The 6055-nt window shown below is 41.5% G+C and overlaps 1 pseudogene across 1 annotated transcript in view; it reads right to left on the bottom strand.

The window, feature by feature from the left end:
- The window catches only part of LOC310777813 (3-dehydrosphinganine reductase pseudogene), a 16784-nt pseudogene extending 11082 nt beyond the window's left edge, over positions 1–5702 (bottom strand). Inside the window, exon 1 of the transcript in view lies at positions 5692–5702. The product of the transcript in view is annotated as a 3-dehydrosphinganine reductase pseudogene (transcript). The remainder of the gene's footprint in view (positions 1–5691) is intronic.
- Positions 5703–6055: the final 353 nt, after the last annotated feature.

Raw genomic sequence — 6055 nt, forward strand, 5'->3', positions numbered from 1 at the left:
GAAAACGGATATCATCAGTGCACTTTAAGCTAATCCGAAGATGGAAATATTATTATTGTGATTAATTGTATTTTGTATTTATAGCTATTAATGAGAAACAGGCGACACTAGATAGATTGGCTGAACGCCTGCTGTAACCAACACATAAGGTCTGAAATTAGTATTACAGAGCTGTTTTTATTCTTCCAAGGTATAGCATGCATCCAGGCAATTAGTGCTGCAACCAAGTGATCGTGGTGGAGAATGAATCCCACTTCCAGTTACCTCCAGCCCCTGGATACAGTGCAGATTTCAGCTAAAAACAGGGTGTAAAAGACGTCTTGTCAAGTTAATTTGGCATCTCAGGGCTTGTGGAGACTTGGATTATGCCAGGTGAGCAATATGGAAACTATCCCTTTGGAATAATCTAATCCTGTCAGTGGTGCATGTTTAGTGCAGTAGGGCATGTGGGAAAAGTGGCTGCCAACTGAAGTGATCTAGGTCAGTACTGCACCAATTTCAAAGATTTCTGTTCACATGACTTAGTTATACATTAAAAAAAGAAAAGAAAAAGAAAATAGGGTCCAGGTTGAAAAATACCGAATGTCTCCTTTAATATAGTTATTGTTGTAGTGGGAACACAAACATACTTACGGTATTTACTTACCGATGATAGTGACAGAAGTTCAGAAAAGTGTTTTTGTATGTGTGCAACAGCCTATACAAACAAATCACACCTTAGAATTATACCCTCTTTACTTTTTTTTAGCCCACTCATAAATAATATAAAAAAGATGACAACTAATGCTATTTCACAGCTTCTTTTTTTAATTATACAAAACTAAACACCCAATACATGCTATACATGCATCAAAATGTTCCTTACTAGCAGTGACAGTTACAGTTGGCCTGATCCAAGACTCACATAAGAGAATGGTAACACTGCCACCTAGAGGTTCCAGCATGGACTTTCAGTTAAAGGAAATAATTTGCCCGCTAATCACAGTGACTAATGTCATGTGTAATACAATGCTGGTCTAAAAATAATAACACAGAAGGAACATAATAGGATTATGGTTAAAGGATAAGTTCACCCAAAAATGAAAATTCTGTCATTATCTACTCACCCCCCATGCCAATGGAAGGATGGGTGAATCCACAAAATATTTGTGGAGTTTCACAGCAAAACACCGTTGCAGAAATCTCCTAAACAATTGAAGTATATATATATATATATATATATATATATATATATATATATATATATATATATATATATATATATATATATATATATATATATATATATAAACATAATGTTGTTTTTTAATTGTATCTCTCATCTGTTTTGGCAGCTCCAAGCACCGACACCGTAATAGCACGGATAGACGCGCATTATTTATCCGTGCATTTATCAAAATCTAATCGGCGGCTGGCTTGACCAGTTTTCACCAGGTTTTCGCCAACGTCAGCTGTGAATCAAGAAGTATGTTTACATGGAGGGCAATACCGTAATTTGATTTTAACCCGGTTAAGACAATACTCTTAATAAGACACTACTATACCATATACATATATATATGTATATACATATACTATACCATCAGCATAGTAAGCAATAGTCGAATTAGACATAGGCTACTAGTGCAGTTCCCGTTCCCCTCCTTCCCCTTCCCCCATTCACACATCCTGCTCTCCAACTCGATTGGTCGAATTGCACACAGAATTCGACAGTGCACTGAGTGCCAACGCTGCTTTGGCACCTTGAACATCCTCAGCCTGCCGAAGAAAGTAGCTATACAACCTCTGTTGTGCTTTCTTGTTCAGAGCTTTGATGTTCAAATAGCTTAATGTTTGTTGATGTTTGTTGTTCGGGCCAAAAATAATGGAGTTTTCTTTTTTTAGCAGCTGAATCGCTTGGTTTGACCAAGTCAAACTATTTATGCATTTTATCGAATGGAAAAATGAATGGCGGATGAAATCCCTGGGTTCGTATGCTGAACGTGGAATAGGGTGTGACTTTGTCACTCTATGGACAATGGACTCCTCCAATGAGCGGCAGAAGTTTTTGTTTTTATTACAAGATAAAAGAAGTGAACAGAAGTGAATGGTTAGAGGTAGGTGGGCGGGGCTGTCTCCGTGCCAAGTCTGGACAACGACGCTGAAGTTGGCATCCGATTCACAGCTTCCGATTGGAATTTTCGGGTCCACCTTAAAAAGTGGCATAGCGCCTCTAGGTAGCGTTGTTCAGTCATTTTCAAAATAGATCATGAACTGAAAAACAGTATGAGCAGAATGATTCCTGCATTTTGTTTGCTTTTACTGTAGCACATTATTCTTATTGACCTCCAAAAGGTTATCCTATTTGTGTAAACTTGGAAAAAAGGGTTGATTTCACAGTTTTCCCCCCATCTAAACCACATAAAACCAGGTCCAGCTCAACGACCATTACACTTAGACCTTTCAAATCTGGACTAGATTACCAAGGGGACATTAGACTCTCATTAAGAAACACAATTTGTTAAAGCTTTAACCCATTTGTGAAAAGTAAAATAAAGGGTGATTTCACTGTTTTTTTCCACAGTCAGACCACATTAGACCAGGTCCAGTTCAAAGACCATTCCACTTTGACCTTTCAAATCTGGAAAGGGGATATTAGACTCTGATTAAGAAACACTTTCAGATTTGTGCAACATTTCTCCTATTTGTGAAAAGTTAAAAAAAAAAGTAAAATAAAAGGTTGATTGACCTTTCAAATCTGGGCTAGATTACCAAGGGGACCCTAGACTCTCACCAAGACACACTTTCAGATCTGTTAAACTTTTATCCTATTTGTGAAAACCAGAGAAGAAAATGCTGATTTCACAGATTTTTACCACCCAGGTCGAGATGAAAAGCCATTACACTCAGACGAACAGCTGCATCTCCAGTCATCAGTCCCTCAAGCTCCTGAACTTCGTGGATGACACCACCCTCATAGGGCTCATCTCCGATGGAGACGAGTCTGGGTACAGGTGGGAGATTGACCATCTGGTGACTTGGTGCAGTGAAAACAACTTGGAGCGTAATGCTTTAAAGACACTGGAGATGGTTGTGAATTACAGGAGGAATGCAGGCCCACCTACCCCCATCACCCTGCATGGCGACTCCCCAGTTCACAGTGTGGAGTCCTTTTGCTTCCTGGGGACATCGGCCTCATCGGCTCAAAAGCCCCCACTACTAAGGACTCTACCACCCCCCCTTATCTAGCCCAGGTTTGAAAGTTTGAAAACGCCTCCGCCCACACCTGGTCGTCATAGCGACCGCATATCTGTCCTCCGCCCATAGCCGAAGTAGGCTATAATGTATTACATTAAAATTAAATCCATACACGGAACTTTTAAACTGGTTATGAAATACTGGTGCCTGTAAATGACCTACAGTGTACATGGGCAAATGTGACAATTGGCCAGGAGAATGGATATCACTTTGTTGTTACTCAAACTCACATGCATGCACTGCGCGGGGGACGGGAGTTGCGCTACATGGAGAAGGGAAGCCTCTACCCCGGCAGCAACTCACCAGGCAAGACCGCGGCTTCGCTAAACCCCCGCCTCCGGCCTAGCGGAGCCGATGTACTACGTAGCACACAACTACAAAGGGCTTCCCGAGGAGCGGACTTTTTCTCTCTCAAAACAATTGAAAACCACCGTCATGTTAAAGCTGAGCAAGGAGATCGATTTTAATTCACCAGAGCAGAAGGCAGCAACACAAAAGACTGATGGAAATAACAGAAGAGAAGGTAAGCCCCACTAAACTGGTATCCAGCATTGACAGTAGATACAGTAAACACGATTCTGCCTGACCAATCAGTCGTCTGCAGTGTTTTCACGTCACCGTATGGTACCGGGTCCACAGCGCTGGAACCTCAACAGAGCAGGCACCAAAAGCAGCATGACTCAACCCCGACTCAACCCGGGCTGTCCAGGTTTTTGATCGGTGGAATGAGACAAAAAAGCGAGACGAGCTGGGAGGGGCCACGCTGATACCAGCGGTGGAAATGGGCCATAAGTGTAATGGTCTGAGCTGGACCTGGTTTTAGGCTGTTCTAAAAAAAACGCTGAAATCTCCCATTTTTGCATTTTCACAAATAGGCTAAAGGTTTCACAAATCTGTGAATGTATCATAATGAGTCTCTCCACGGTCCCCTTGGTAATCCAGCCCAGGTTTGAAAGGTCTTTGAGCTGGACCTGGTTTTAGGCGGTCTAATGGGTAAAAAAAAAATCTGACATTTTTGTATTTTCACAAATAGGCTAAAGGTTTCACAAATCTGAGTGTGTCGTAATGAGTCTCCATGGTCCCCTTGGTAATCCAGCCCAGGTTTGAAAGGTTTAAAATTTGTCTTTGAGCTGGACCTGGTTTTGTGTGGTCTAGATTCACATTCGTTCACATCACTCAACTGACTCTGCTTTGGTCCTGCTCTTGGAGAAAATAAAAGGTTCCTTGGACAGGGATGGTTGTGTGGGAGCTGTGTTCCTTGATCTAAAGAGGGCGTTTGACACCGTCAACCACAGTGTGCTCCTCTCTAAATTGTCCAGCTTCAATTTTTCTGCTGAGGCCATTAAATGGGTTGAATCATATCTGTCTCACCGGGAGCAGTGCACTGTGGTTGGCGGTGTCAGCTCCCCTTACCTGAGCTGTCCAGTAGGGGTCCCCCAAGGGTCAATTTTGGGGCCAATCTTCTTTTCTTTGTATATTAATGATCTTCCTGATTACTGCTTTAATGTAGATGTTCAGCTCTATGCTGATGACACAGTCATCTTCGCAAGGGCTAAAAACCCAGGGGAGGCGGCACGTGTCCTATCTTTAGCTCTCTCTCATATCCAGGCGTGGCTAACTAAATCTTGTCTCGTGCTGAATGCAAAAAAAACAGTTTGTATGTTCTTTTCTAAAAGAAACATTGCACCTCCGCGCTCCAATGTCTTCTTGGGGTCGGAGGAATTATCCGTGGTTAATGAGTTTAAATACTTAGGCGTGATGCTAGACTCCAACCTAACGTTCAGCAACATATTAAAATGATTTCCAAAAAAATTAAATTCCACCTGTGTAATTTCAGACAAATAAGGAGTTGTCTGTCCACAGATGCTGCGTTTTTATTTTTACACTCGATGATCCTTTCGCATCTGAATTATTGTATAACTAGCTGGTCTTTGACAGGAGTAACCACTCTCAAACCAGCCGAACTACTTTATAAAAAAGCCCTGAAAATACTAGATAAAAAACCCCTCTCTCATCACCACTGTCATATCATACATAAATATGACATGCTAAGCTTTGAGAACTTTAGAAACTTCACCTCTGCCTGTCTAATATACAAAGTTCTACATGGACTGGTGCCGCCTCCTCTTGCAGACTTCATTAAATATCGTTCGACCGCCAACTCGACTCGTGTCACCCGGGCCATCACGAAAAAGGTCTGTGAGGTCCCATTTAGAAAAACTTCCTTTAGTCAGAAGACCTTATCCTTCATGGGAAGCACCTTCTGGAATAATCTACCTCCCTCTATTAGAGAATGCCCTAGTCTCGCCACCTTTAAAGGCCAGTTGAAACTATGGCTCAGATCAAACCAGTAATGTGATCATACTTAACCTTCTTTTTGTCCTCTTAGCTCTCTTAACTGTATTAACTGTTTGCATGTGAGTCTCTCCTAGGGACTCCCTAGGAGAGACTCACATGCGGGACATGTCGCTTGTCATGTTTTGTTGCATGTTCTGTGTGTTTTACTCAGGTTTACGCTCTCTAACCTTTTGTATTATTCATTTTTTAAGTTTACATCAACCTGCCATGGAACTACAGGTGGAAACTAGCCCTTGGGCTATAACCTGGCATGTTTACTGTACGGCTGTACTGTTCATCAATGTGCAATGTCCCATTCTTTAAATAAATGAATCTGAATCAGATGGGGGAAAACTGTGAAATCAACCTTTTTTCAAGTTTACACAATTAGATAACCTTTTTGAGGTCAATAAGAATAACGTGCTACAGTAAAAACGAACAAATGCAAGATTCATTCGATAAAAATTGAACCACGCCATCT

This window comes from Poromitra crassiceps (assembly GCF_964638095.1).
Source record: "Poromitra crassiceps genome assembly, chromosome: 6".
Lineage (NCBI taxonomy): Eukaryota > Metazoa > Chordata > Actinopteri > Beryciformes > Melamphaidae > Poromitra > Poromitra crassiceps.